The sequence below is a fragment of the Gobio gobio genome (genome assembly GCF_949357685.1).
Source record: "Gobio gobio genome assembly, chromosome: 25".
Classification (NCBI taxonomy): Eukaryota; Metazoa; Chordata; class Actinopteri; order Cypriniformes; family Gobionidae; genus Gobio; species Gobio gobio.
Window position 1 is genome coordinate 32654472 of NC_137121.1, and position 14706 is coordinate 32669177.

Below are 14706 nucleotides of genomic sequence, written 5' to 3' on the forward strand. Positions count from 1 at the left end.
AAGCAAACGCCGGACTTGGTGCATCTCTGCGTTAAAATTTTCCTCTGTGATGCCGTAAAACTGTGCCATGGACAATAGACAATCTTGTCTAAGAAGGACTTGTGTTGGGGGCTGAGGGCTGAGACCCCCATCATTACATCGTCAGCATCTTTAGAGAAGCGTCTCGTCAATTCACTGACCAGCCTGTCAACAAGTTGATAAAAGCAGCCGGTGCGCAGATCATCATCAGAGGTGTGCGCGCGGTGTATAGGAGCCTCAACGATAAAGTCATTCAATCGCTGGCTTTGTTTTCGGGCATCTCTTCTTCTTTGTGGTGTTAAGCTCTCCGATTCTAGGCCAACCCTGGCACACAGCTAATTTGAACGGTTTTGTATGTCACTCCAATATTACTCTGAACGTTTTTCGGACAGTGCTGTGACGACAGATTGGATCAGATCACTTGCTGATGAGATGTCCAGATTGGGTGACTGCAGCTGGTCTGAAGCAAATTTGGTGACCCGGAATATGTCCTCAAATAAAATGAGGTGCAAAACAAACTGTTGGTCGATAAGCCCCTGAATTGCCCTGGCATCAGTTTTTCGCTTCGCACTCGTGTGTACATGAACATCCTGCAAAGTGGCCAGAATGGCAGGGAGTGATTTTTTGATTGCCCACAACGCAGAGTGCTGACATGCCCAACGTGTTTCACTAAGTTTCTTCAACTCGACTGGCTGTTCAGATGGTTCAAGCTCCTTCTGTTTTTTCTTGAAAATGTCATGCACCACTGAACCAGAAAAAAAATTGTAGAGCATCTGCACAATCTCGAAAAACTCAGCAGCAGGCTTGGTATTTCGTACACAGTCCACTAGAACCAGATTTAGTCTATGTGCATGACAGTGCACATATAATGCGTGAGGCACCTCTTTTCTGAACTTTTCCTGCACCCCGTTGTTACACCCCGACATCACCGCAGCTCCATCATAGCATTGGCCAATGCATGCGTTGACATCGATGTTGCAATAACTGAGAGTTCTTTTAATACACTGTAGAAGAGAATCTGCATCCAATCCATCAGCTGGCGTAAAGTTTAAAAACTCCTCCATAACATTCCCGGCATAAAGGTAGCGGACTACTACGGAAATCTATTCTTTTTTGCTTATGTCTTTGCTCTCGTCAACGATTAATGCAAAATAGCCAGCATCCTTCACTTCATCACTTATCTGTTTTCTTACCATATCAGCCATAATACCGATTATCTCATTTTGCACTTCGTGATGAGTATATTTAGCATTTGACGGGTTGTGTGCTATCATTTTTGCAACCGTTTGGTCAAAAATGCTGATGACATTGAGGAGTTCGACAAAGTTTCCCCTGTTCGCTGACTGCTCATCCTCTCTGTGGCCACGCTGAGCGATGCCCTGACAAGCCGTGTAGCGCAAACTCTCAACAACTGCCTTCATATAGTGGCGATTTTCTTCGACTACTTTAGAATGTCCCTTATCTATAATGTTCAGTATTTTTGAGCCATCTTGTATCCTCTGTTTAAATTCACACCATGCCTCCATCGAAAACTTGTGTGCAGCACTAACATTGTGTGCTTTAAAACTCGGCTGTGCTTTACGCCAGTTCTGGAATCCAGACACTGTGAACGCTGGCTCTAGACGGAAACCATGGCAACCCGCAGCCGCAAAATGTCTGCGTGAAAAACAAAATGCTGCATCCTTATTAACAGAATACTCCAGCCAGTCAAATTGGTCAAACCATCCAGATTGGAAGCTTCTTTGCTGGTTTCCAAACATCTGGGATGGGTATTTACGGATAGGGCGCCTTGGTCCTTCGTCTGGTTTCTGGCTTAAATCCATAGGCCCGTTAACACTTGAGCTTGTATTGCTATTTTGAATGGACGTTCCAGTTATATTAACGTTACCTGCCGTCTCTGTTTCCGCGGCAAACGTGTCAGCGGACTGCTCCGTGTCAGACTCCATAAAATCATCTGAATAGGTTTCAACCTCTGGCTGAGACAAGTTTATTTTCTCGTTTTTACTAGGATCTATATTTGAATCACGAGATCGCTTACTTGGCAGAAGGAACCGCTCCATTTTTTTTGTGAATGAAATGCTATTAAGCGACAGGGTAGCTATAATTCACGTGACACGTTACGTCACATATGTTACGCACGCTTAATGAGTAAAATGGTTATTTTTTTTTCATTTATTGTTTTAAATTATTTACTTATGTATTAATTAGAATACAGCCTGTATATAATTGCTTCCAGCAAAAATGTTTGGGGGTGCTTGATCTTTCTTGAGGGTGCTGAAGCACCTGCTAGCCCCTCCCTAGCGCCGCCCATGAATCCACATTATATGTTATTTTAGCGTCATCCCATATGACACAGGATTTTACTACATAGTGTGCTAGTGAGGAAAAAGGGTAAGTTAAACACATTTAATGAAAGACATACTTAAATGTCACCATTGTTTGGGGGGTCCTTCAGGGTCTTCCTGATTGTTTAACATGCTGTCTCACATCGTGTCAAAATAAAATTGCTCCAGTTTGCTGGTTATCCCGAATGACATTGGCTGACAGCCAGTTTTGGGACAGAATGCTCCAAAGCATAACAATCAACTGGATGTCATATTCTTTGTAATATTTAAATATATTGTTGTCAAGAGCGGAGAGAGAGAGAAGGAAGAGTGAGGAGAGCTTAGGTTGAGTTCACTCGTGTGCAGAAATGCACATCTTCTGTCCGCAGCGCTTCTCAGAGCGACGGAACGAGAGAAAGGGAGAGCTCCATATGTCCGCTGCTTTATTTGAAGCGGCGGAAGACCAATGTTCTCTGTTCACGGCGTAAAACACGCGGCGGACACAAGAGAAGAGAGGTGGAGAGCTAGAAAGCTTTTAGAAGTGGTGTTGCCAGTTCGACGGCGGGCTTCGATCCAGAGCTCAGCGAGGGCAACTCGCTGAAGAAGATTTAATCTGACTAACCTTGCGAGACAGGGTCTTATATACCCTTGGCTATGCAAATTCTGTTGCCCCTTGTGGTGGGAATTTAGAAGGACCTGATTGGTCCGTCCCGCCCCGCGGTCTCGCCATAGGTTGCTGCAGTTGCAGCGGCACAGCCAATCAGCATGCAGCTGCTTCCTGCTGAGAGCTGTGCAGCTGCACTGTGTACATGGTATTTTTGGATAAAAATTTTGCTTCAATATCTCGAGGAAAGGAATTTCCCCCATAGCGTTTAGCAAACGCAATACGAGAGTACTCTCGTAAGGGAATAGTTTTTTATGACGTATGATTTCTATTGTGTGTTCAATGTTGACTTAAAATGTTACTGAAAGTAGAATTTCGGTCATATGTTATTATATAGTTAGGACCATTTCATCTTCAAGTACTAAAAATAATAGTTAAGGAACCAGAAGGATGAATCCCTGTGTTAAACTGCTTCATGGACTTTGTGTAGCATACAGTAAGTGTATAACAGGTAACAAACACCTATTTATATCCTTTTTCTACAGCTGGTTTAAGAGGTGGTTGAACAAGAAAAACTCGAAGACCTTCAAAGAAACTACAGCCTGATTGAAACGGATTGCTTCAGCCTCTTTAATGAGTTCTTGGAAATGGGTACAGATCTTGAAAATATGCTTGAAGATGAATGCTCGTCATTTTGTGTGTGTGTGTGTGTGTGTGTGTGTGTGTGTTTGTTTCCAGAACCGGTTACTAGTGGTGTTTGATAAGACAATAAAATAGGGATAAATAGGGATATAACTAAAATCCCTAACCATAAGTAGCTATTACATTTTGTCCAGTAACTCGTCCTACACATTTTGTCATGATGGAGATCTTCTAGAGATCTTTTAAGGAGGATACATTGCAAAGCTTATATTTTCTGTCAAACACTGATGTCTAAAATTATGTTTTTTGTCTGTTTTTTGTTGATGTTTTTTTTACCTCCCCAGAGATGCAGTTCAGTTTTACTACTATCTTCGTAGCGGCATTTCCTTTAGCTCCATTGTTGGCTCTTCTAAACAACATCATTGAGATCCGATTGGATGCTATTAAGATGGTCAGCCTTGAACGCAGACTAGTACCAACGAAGGCCAACAATATTGGTGAGGGGGAAAAAAACTCATGGGATTATAAACAGAATGTTCATATTATGAGAAATCGTTTGATATCAAAGAGCTTATTCAGTTTGAGTTGTTAGCATGAATTAGCATGATGCTAGAATGTTTTTTTAACACGTTAGCATGATTTATTTACATGTCAACATGATTTAATGTGTTGCTTGCATGTTTTATCATGATTTAATATTTTGCTAACAAGTTTTAGCACTTTGGTAGCATGCATTAGCATGTTGCTAGCATGTTTTAACACATTGCTAGCATGATTTAGCATGTTGCTAACATGTTTTAGCACACTGCTAGCATGAATTAGCATGTTACTAGCATGTTTTAGCACACTAGCATGTCCTAAGCTAGTTGCTAGGCTTTGCCAGAGATCGATACATAGTGGATGAAGTGTGCGTACTCTATTAGAGTGTATTAAAGTGCCACTGTTATGCTATTTTAAAATTTCCTAGTTTTGTTTTGGAGGTCACCTACAACAGGTTTACATGCATCAAAGATCAATAAACAGTTTAATTTTCTCATTATAAATTGCACATCACCTCAATGGAAGAATGGATCAGTATCTCAAAATCCCTCCTTTCCGTGAGCTACTCTGCTCTGATTGGTCAGATGGTCCAGTCTGTTGTGATTGGTCTGCTCTACTCTCATTGGTCAGATGGCCCAGTCTGTTGTGATTGGTCTGCTCTACTCTCATTGGTCAGATGGTCCAGTCTGTTGTGATTGGTCTGCTTTACTCTCAATGGTCAGATGGCCCAGTCTGTTGTGATTGGTCTGCTCTACTCTCATTGGTCAGATGGTCCAGTCTGTTGTGATTGGTCTGCTCTACTCTCATTGGTCAGATGGCCCAGTCTTTTGTGATTGGTCTGCTCTGTTCTGATTGGTCAGATGGCCTAGTCTGTTGTGATTGGTCTACCGCGTACAGCGTGTATTTGAACCCATAACTGAACTCCAGCTCCGTCAGGAGGCTTCCTAAAGCTCAGCGATTGTACACACTGTAAATACAGTAACGATGACGTCCATTTTAGACCAATCCCAGCGCGAGTCCGAATCGATGATGAAACATTGGAAGAACTAGTTATCCAACCTGAACCTTGAGCAGGACGTTTCTCAGTGATGCTACTCAGTTTGAGGTACATTATTTGATGTTTCAACTGTAATTCCTCACCATCACGCGGGCGAACTGTGTACAACATAGGCGGACATTATGCAAATGTCTTTTCTAGTGAAGTAGAACCGTCACGCGAAAAGATTTGAAACAAAGACGACTCGTTAAGGCGATTCAGAGTCGATTCTTTCTTTGGGGAGATAACTTTATTTATCGCGCACTTTCGACTTTACAACTTTGCAGAACGTTTACATTCACAAACATCTATATATTACACACTGCATGAAAGGGAATATTCGAAAAACCATAATGGGGCATTTTAAAGTTTTGGCCCCCTAAATGGGAATTGTATGATTTTTAATCTTAATTTTTAGGAAATCGGATCAGTTTGAAAAGATATAGCTCACTAAGTCAGAACCGTCTGAGCCGAGTTTGGAGGTTGTAGCTTTAAAGCTCTAGGAGAGGTACAGTCTAAATTTCTAAAGAAGAAGAAGCCTACTTAATAAATATAGGATGGAAAATGGTCATGAAAAAAAAATATGTGGACCTCAACAAATGTATGAAATGACAACTGTTTTCTCATTTAAGGTGTTTGGACAGAAGTGCTGGAGGCTATCAGTGTGCTTGCTGTCATTGCTAATGGACTGGTCATTGGCATCTCCTCCGATTTCATTCCTCGTCTGGTTTACAAGTACTACTATGGGCCCTGTGCCAACGGCATCTTTGCAGGCATTGAGTGAGCTGGACTTGATATTTCACACCTGAGTAATCAACATAGGCCTACAGTATTTGCAGCACCACAAGTGTGTCTTTCAATCTTCTTTCTAATTGCAGTTGTATGGCTGGATACATAAACAACACACTTTCCACTGCTAATATAAGTGATCAGAGAGTTAGTCAAGATTTCAAACAGCATCAGATGATCACTTACAGTGGCATAAATGTGACACACTGCAGGTAATATTTATCCATCCATCCATCCATCCGTCTGTCTGTTTATTTACTATACTGTTTCTTTCCAGCTATAGAGACTACAGAAGTAATGAAGACTATAGATTAACGAATCAGTTTTGGGTCATTCTGGCAGCTTGATTAGTCTTCATCATTCTGTTCGAGGTAATCTGATAAATAAATAAGAACCGGATTCCAGATACACAGTAATTACACTAAGAATAATAATGAATGTTGATTTTGATCTATCTCTCTGTGACCAGCATGTAGTGGTGATCTTTAAGTGTGTAGCAAGCTGGTTTGTCCCGACTTCCCCCCTGGATGTGAGAAATGAAAGACTGTATGATAAACTCAGAAGGCTGAAAGAAGAACTGAGGTCAGTAACAAGAGCTAATAAAACTGTTTTAATAAAATTCTATCCATTTGATTTTAGCAGGTTTCTATATATACACTATATTGCAAAAAGTACTGGGACACTCCTCCAAATCATTGAATTCAGGTGTTCAATCACTTCATGGCCACAGGTGTATAAATCAAGCACTAGGCATGCAGACGCTTCTACACACATTAGTGAGAGAATGGGCCGCTCTCAGGAGCTCAGAGAACTCAAGCGTGATACCGTGATCGGTTGACACCTGTGCAATAAGTCCATTCGGGACATTTACTCACTACTAAATATTCCACGCTCAACTGTTAGTGGTGTTATAACAACGCGGAAGCAATTGGGAACAACAGCAACTCAGCCACGAACTGATAGGCCACGTAAAATCATAGAGCGGGGTCAGCGCATGCTGAGGGTCACAGTGCGCAGAAGTCGCCAACTTTTTGCAGAGTCAATCGCTCCAGACCTCCAAACTTCATGTGGCCTTCAGATGAGCTCAAGAACAGTGTGTAGAGCTTCAGGGAATGGCCCACACAGCAAAAGGACTCCGCGGCGGATCGGTCGCGGAGGTGTCGCGGCTTCCGGAACGGACCCGCGAAACGGATCAGTATCGGAATCCACTTGCGCGCAGTGACGGATCCGCAACGAAGGCGGATCGCGGACCCGCCGTGGCTACGCGCTGTCTCCACTACGCATCCGCGATTAAAACCCTATACCTCCACGGCGGGTGCGTTTGGGACCCTCAAATTGATACATACATCCGCCGCGGACCCGCAACGGACTCAAAAATAGTGGCTCATCTGGCCCGGGTCCGTTTTGAACCCGTTTATCTCATTTTTAAAATTCCTTCTGTTCTTGCTGTAGGATAAAATAGGATAAACTAAACTATAGGATAAAACCAAAACTATCACTAAGCCTAACATAGGTTACTACAGCAATATAGACCTTAAGCTTAAATCTGCATTGCCTTGTATTTTTAACCCAACAATATTGTAAGCCCTAACAGAAAAGTTTCAATCCAAGATATACATTTACTGTACAAAAGTAATCACTACTCAATGGAAATATAAAATTGACATTTACATTAGTGAAAAGTTATAGGTTAAAGCCTATTCAGTTTTTGTTAAGTATGTTGGCTAGGCTAATCTACATTCATTTTGTGGTCAAAACCTAATTTAATGCTTTATAGGCCTAGGTTGGTGCAAACATAAAATATTTTATCTATTAGGCTACAACTTCAATGAAATGCTGCACTATGCACAGCTAAAATATCAGAAAGTGAGTGAACAACAAGAGGTTCAATAAAAATTTGTTTTATTTTTAAAACAGACTTTATCACTCAGTTTGTGTGGATGGAGGCGGGACACGTCTCCTCGTTGCCCGATCTGCCGCCAGGTTGAACCACCTGATAGCATGCTTGGTGACCTCCGCATCCGTGGCTGACCGTGTCACTGTGTTTTTCCTCACAGCACCTGTAATCAAACAGACAGATATGTTTATGTTTATGGTATGTAGCGTCCAAAGCCACGTATGCTTACACAATACAATATATGAGATAGGTATTAAGTAGGGCTGCAGCTATCGATTTTTTTTTGTAATCGATTAATCTAGCACTTAATCAATCGATCGATTAATCGGATAAAAAATTGTGTTTTTAAACAACCAAAACAAATAATGCATAACGAAAATGAAGAGGAAAAGCAATTTAATTTATTAATATGCACAACAGGTTTCATGCTGTAATCTAGCCCTGACATCAAAGTAGATATCTTTTATGTAGATTTCTACACGTGCAGCATTTACCATTAGGCTACTAACAAATAATATATCATTCCTGGGGTGAGCCTATTTGCTATGGTAACCTAGCAACCTGTGTGTGTGTGTGTGTGTGTGTGTGTGTGTGTGTGTGTGTGTGTGTGTGTGTGTGTGTGTGTGTGTGTGTGTGTGTGTGTGTGTGTGTGTGTGTGTGTGTGTGTGTGTGTGTGTGTGTGTGTGTGTGTGTGTGTGTGTGTGTGTGTGTGTGTGTGTGTGTGTGTGTGTGTGTGCGTGAGGCTTCATTGCAATTTGGTACTGTATACATACATTCATTTTCAATAGAACGCTGCATTTGGCTTGCATCACTTGCATAGCCGTGCATTTTAGGTGAAGCATCCGTTTGAAAAATCGCGTCACAACATCACGTCCCGGTGTATACAGTGAATGCTGAAATTATTGTTGCGTGGCTACATAAAAGTTTAAGCAAATGTGATGCATTGCCACGATTGGTCTGACTGACGCGAGAGAGAGGAGGGTGCATGCGTGTGTGTGTTACTGATTTTCTAGTAACTATTAAAGTTGGATTTTTTCCAACAAATGCAAAAAGTGAGTAGTTGACCTACATTACATTTATTTGAATGCATTAATGAGAGAGTGATTGTGTGTGTGTGAATTACTCATTCCGTCTCTATTCATTATGAAGCTGTGGTTTGTACTTACTTCAAAGGTATTCAAATGTATGCCTATAACGGTTGAGTTGAGTTTCTAAGCTACTTTAGTGACTTTACTTTAGTCACAGGCAGGGCCGGCTCTGTAAATCTGGGGGCCCTAAGCAGGATAATTTTGGGGCCCTGCCTTGCAGTGAATAATGGAGTATTGCACCGCAAACCAGCAACTGTATACAATCTAACACTTACACATTTCATCTGTATATCTTTTAACATGATTGCCTACAATTATTTTACTGCTTATTAAAGTACACTCACTGAAACAGTAAAAGTAAAGATTACAGATTTGCAAATTTAAGGTCAATTTGTTGTAAACAAATAAATATTAATAATTTAGCATTAACAATATATAGCTAACTTACAACATTAGCCATAGTGGTATGCGGCTCGCTATGCTCTACTGAAGGAGCAGTAGAGTCACCTCCTCCAGCTGTTGAGATTATAATATAATTAATAATAAATACAGTATGCAGAGTAGATAAAACACATTAATTTTAAATTAATATTAAAGTACAATTAGACAACATAGTGAATTATGATTATAAAACTACATTTTTATTGGCAAGAGGAAAATTAGCTATATGTTGAAGTTGCGCACAAAACTATTCAAAAGAAAGGCAGTGGGAAATATTTACTTGTGTCATCTCTGGTGTCAGCCTCCTGAAATGTTTCTCCACGACCACCAAAATATTTAAGAATGGCTCCTCCTGAGAAAGTGACATTTTGTTTTTTACAATTATGTTAAGGGTAAATTAAAAGAAATCCAATGTTAAATTATATTATTTAATTATTGGTTGATTAACTCTTACATACTGTCCATATTTTAAACCTTCACAGCATGGAGTGAGATATTTTTTACCTTTTATGATTACATACAGTAATACATTCACTGTAAAAAAAAAAAATCAGGTGCCCAATTGAAAATTTTCTAGTGAACGATCACATCTAAAATTTTCAGTTGGCCAAATTTAATTTCTTGAATTTTAATTTAATTAAATTGCATCAATTCACATTAATTCAATTTGGCCAACTGAAAAATTTAGATGTGATCGCTCACTAGAAAATTTTCAATTGGGGACCTGCTTTTTTTTTACAGTGTTCTTTACTAAAATTTACCACAAATCCATTTTGCTTTTAGGTGTCTTGTTTCGATCATCATTTAATAATGTTTCAGAGAGGACACTGTGTTTTCTTTAGGTTTAAATGGTCTGGGGGATTTAGCTTAACAATATATAAAATATTTCATAATAGTATATAGATTAATATTTATTAATAATCTTTAATTGCCTATTCAATTAAGACCATAAGAAAAAACTTGTATTTAACCGCTTTATTTTAAACTTCATTTTGATTTTGACTGTCAAATGATTGCTCTTTCTCTTCCTTTTTACTTTCTTTCTCTCGAATGTTCAATAATTAAACTATTTTTTATTGTAATAAGGGTCGATTGAGATTTTTTGTTTTGTTCTTTCCCAGAACTAGTGTAGGTCATGTAACGTTAACTGTTAAAAAGAAAATACATTCATAGGAGGTGGGTCTGTCTCTACGCGGTCTGTAGCCCAGAGCTGGGGCCGACGGCTGGACCATAGCGCAAGCAATGTTGATTCAGCATAATCGACGGACAGCTAACGTTATGCTGTGTTCACACCAAACGCAAATAGAGTGTCTGGCGCGAGTGATTTGATTTCAATGTTAAGTCAATGGAAAGGCGCGTTGACGCGCGTCTAGAGGTCCCGCGGCGCGGAAGGCGCTTTTCGCGCGGTGCGAATGACGCGAATTGAGCGTCTTGCGTGATAAACTGCGGCGACGCTGGCGAGTGCAATCAGTAGTTAGGGGGCCCCCTAGTGGCGGCGGGGCTCTAAGCAGCCGCTTACTTCGCTTATAGGGAGAGCCGGCTCTGGAGGCAGTGTGCAAGCGTGACATAACGTGAGGTTGAATTTATATTTTGACGTGCAAAAATTTTGCATGCGAATCTCGGACTCAGTGTGCAAAGGCCTTTATAGAGAGAATTTTTTCTAGTATTTTTGAGAACTGGGTGAAAGGTGGATTCTGAAATCCACCGCTTCACTATAATTGTATATATCCTAATTAAATTCATAATCAAAGCCTCAATCAATATTCATCCTCCTATTTAATTATTATGATTTTAATGATTCTTTCCAGTTATGCTTTTGTTTAATCAATAGGACCCAATGATTGTTTCTTCCTTTATAATTTCTAAAGTTTGTATTTGGTCTCTGAGTGGTGACTGAGGGTCTGTCCTGGGCGTGTGTGATGTTTCGCAAAAACACTTGATAGCAGAACATGTTGTTGTGTGTTTGGATTTTGGAGGCATCACACACCTCCAAAATCGACAGGATTGCAGTAACAAAGATTTCTAATTTAGCCCGGCTTCCAGAGATGAAATATGGATTTGTCTTTCATTTTATTTTATTTTATATTTCCCCTTAGTGAAACCCTAAAGAATCAAGATGAATATGGTCTGTACTATTGTCTGTATCTCTCACTGAGAGAAAAGCACATGTTATCAGCATGTTTTGGTGAAGTGCTTTGTTGATATGTTGTTAAGACTCTCCAACCTTGGGAGAGCTGTGATTCTAGGGAGCTTTTGTGTGTGTGCGTTGCATGATCTTTGCAGGCCTAATATTGAAGATGGACATTTTCTGCACACGACACCAGACCTGAAGACGCCTTTCTGCAACCTCCGAGGTCAACGAAGATCTAATTCTAGTGATGGGGCGACAACTAGCCTACCTAGTTTAGTGATATGCTCTGCTATCTATCCTTGTGTGGAAATTTACCATGACTCTGCATTTTCTCTGCCAATCAGAATCATTCAACATGGCAGTAATGACGTGGCTAGACCTAAACTATTCTTCAGTAAATGTGTCTTTAATTAATTGCACTCCTCACTCTTAGTCTTCATTTTTCACTAATGGTCCTGGGTCCTAAGCTGTTACACCAACATGGGAGAGCACCGAAACTGATCTGTAGTTTGAGAATATATGTTTTACATCAGCTTTATATATTGGAATCACCTTTTCACATTTTCATTTTGTCAGGAAAAACTCCAGTTTTCAGAGATTGATTGACATAAATATGCTAACGGTTTAACAACACAACCAATAATACTTTTGACCATAACCATGTCAATACCATTCCAGTCTCTTAAACCACTCTCAGTCTCTTTTACTCCTAAATGTTTTGACAATCTCAATCATTTATTTTTCATCAGTTCCCTTCACAAACATAGATTCACTAATATTTACATTTTTACTTAGCACATCATTTATACTGCCAGTCTTTGCTAGCTCCCCAGCCAAACATGGACCAACTCCAACGAAAAAATCATTAAATTAATTAAGGTCATATCGTTAACCTCTGTATTGATTTTAGTAAAAAAGAATTTTTTTTTATTCTTGATAATTTCATTTAGCACCCTCCAGGTATTTCTTATATTACTTCTATTATCCTCCAGTAATTTACTATAATAATTATGTGTATTGTTTCTCATGATTCTAGTCAGTTTATTTTTACATGCCTTATATTTGTTTTCTGATTCTTTTGTCCTCTTCTTTAAAAACACTTTATACATTCTATACATGCCTTTAATATTCCGTTAGTTATCCATGGTTTTTCCCCAGATTTCTGTTTTACTTCTTTCTTTATCAGAGGACAGTGTTTTTCATAAAGTGATGTTACAATAGCCAAAAACGAATCATACACTTCATTCACATTTTTTTACATACACATGACCCCAATCTTGTTTCAGTAAATCCTCTTTGAATGTATTAATGTTTTCTTGGATTCTACTAATCATTGTATAAGTTTTGCTCTCCTTCTTGGTCTTAGTGTAGCTGTGTATATATGCAAAAACTGGCAGATGATCACTGACGTCATTTATTATTAGTCCACTTTCAACTTTGTATTCATTGGTATATTATCAATTAGTGTTGCACTATTTGTTGTAATTCTGGTTGGTCGAATGATTGAGGGATACAAACCGATACTGTACATCATATTAATGAACTCTGTAGTTTTGTTGTGTTCTTGTGGATTGAGCAGATCAATATTGAAATCTCCACAAATAATTTTTTGTTGTTGTTATTACTAGTACTGAATGTTTCAGCTATATTTTCCTTAAACATGTCAATATTTGATCCTGGTTTCCTATAAATGCAGCTAACTAGAATGTTTTTAGATTTTTCCCTTTCAATTTGTACAGTGATGCATTCCATAACTGTATCTAGGACAAAGGACATTTTTACATTTATATCTTTTATCAATATATAATACAATCAACCCCGACCCAGTTTGTATCCTTCGATTTCCACCAAATCATTTTGTTCTTCCGTAAGCCAAGTCTCTGTTATTGCAATTGCTGTAAATAATTTCCCACTTGTTTGAGGCACTGTTTTGAAAGATTTGCGATAAGACTCCTGCTATTAAAATGTATTAATGAAATTGTGCCATCCGTTTTTACATATTCTTTAAACTGTTCAACTGTATAATATTCACACTGGCTTTGATTTTCATTATAAAAGTTATTATCTGGGTCAATATCATTTTCAATATCTTGTGGTTTATGTTCGGTATTTTTGAAGGTTTCCAAGTTCAGTTGTTCATGTGTAGCAGATAAGTTTCTGTCCAAGTTTGTCATAGCCATTGCCTCTGATAAGATCAGTTAAACATTAAACAGTTCTTCAACATTAAGTTGAGAATAAAGACGAATATTGTCTGTACCTCTTACTGAGAGAAAGAACATGTTATCAGGATGTTTTGGGAAAGTTTCTGATCAGAGAGCTCGACCAACACCAACCTTGAAGTATCTGTGGGCCTGGTGGATCTGTGTGTGGTTGTTTTAGTCTGTCTTTTACAGATCAGTATTGGTGTATAGCTGGTATTCTGCTTGAGACCTGTCAGCGCCTATTCACAACATGGAAGGTCACAAAGGGCCTAATTTTGGGTTCCAGCGACAACAGTTTGATCGATGGTTTCTGCCTATCAGTCGATGTGTGGAAATGTACTATGACTAGCTTTTTCAAAACCGTTCAACCTGCAGTAATGACGTAGCTAGACCTTGAAAAGAGTATAATTGTGTTGACAAATTACGCAGAAAGAGTGTGGCCTACGAACTCTTTGTGAGACCTGAAGCTGCTTCTGCTGATGAAACAGCAAACTATTCTTCAGTAAAAAAAAAAAAAAAAAATCTTAATTAATCGCACTCCTGATCAGTTCTTCACATCTAGTTTTGGGCCCTAAACTGTTTTACCCAACAAAAGGCACATGAGTTGTCTAAGATAATCTACACAATGCCCATGAAGTATAATCATAATCATCATTTCTCCCTAACAGATCTTCCATTTAATTTTTTTTTTTTTTATAAATGGTTACATCAGCCAATCATAAACAACATTGATTTTAGAAACTGAGTTTGACTTTCTGCGCTTTATGACGCCCAAAAGACCGAATACCAGGAATGACCCACCAATCCCAGTTTAACGCACCGGTGTAATTCTGAACACCTTCATTCTCTTGATCTGGTGAGTTTGTTCAGGGTTAGAGCTGAACTAGTATATATTCTGACCAAAACCACAACATCTGTGCAAATATATCAAACATATTGAGTGAATAATATGACTATTTTATCAATTAGATAGTGGTTAAATCAAAATATAACAT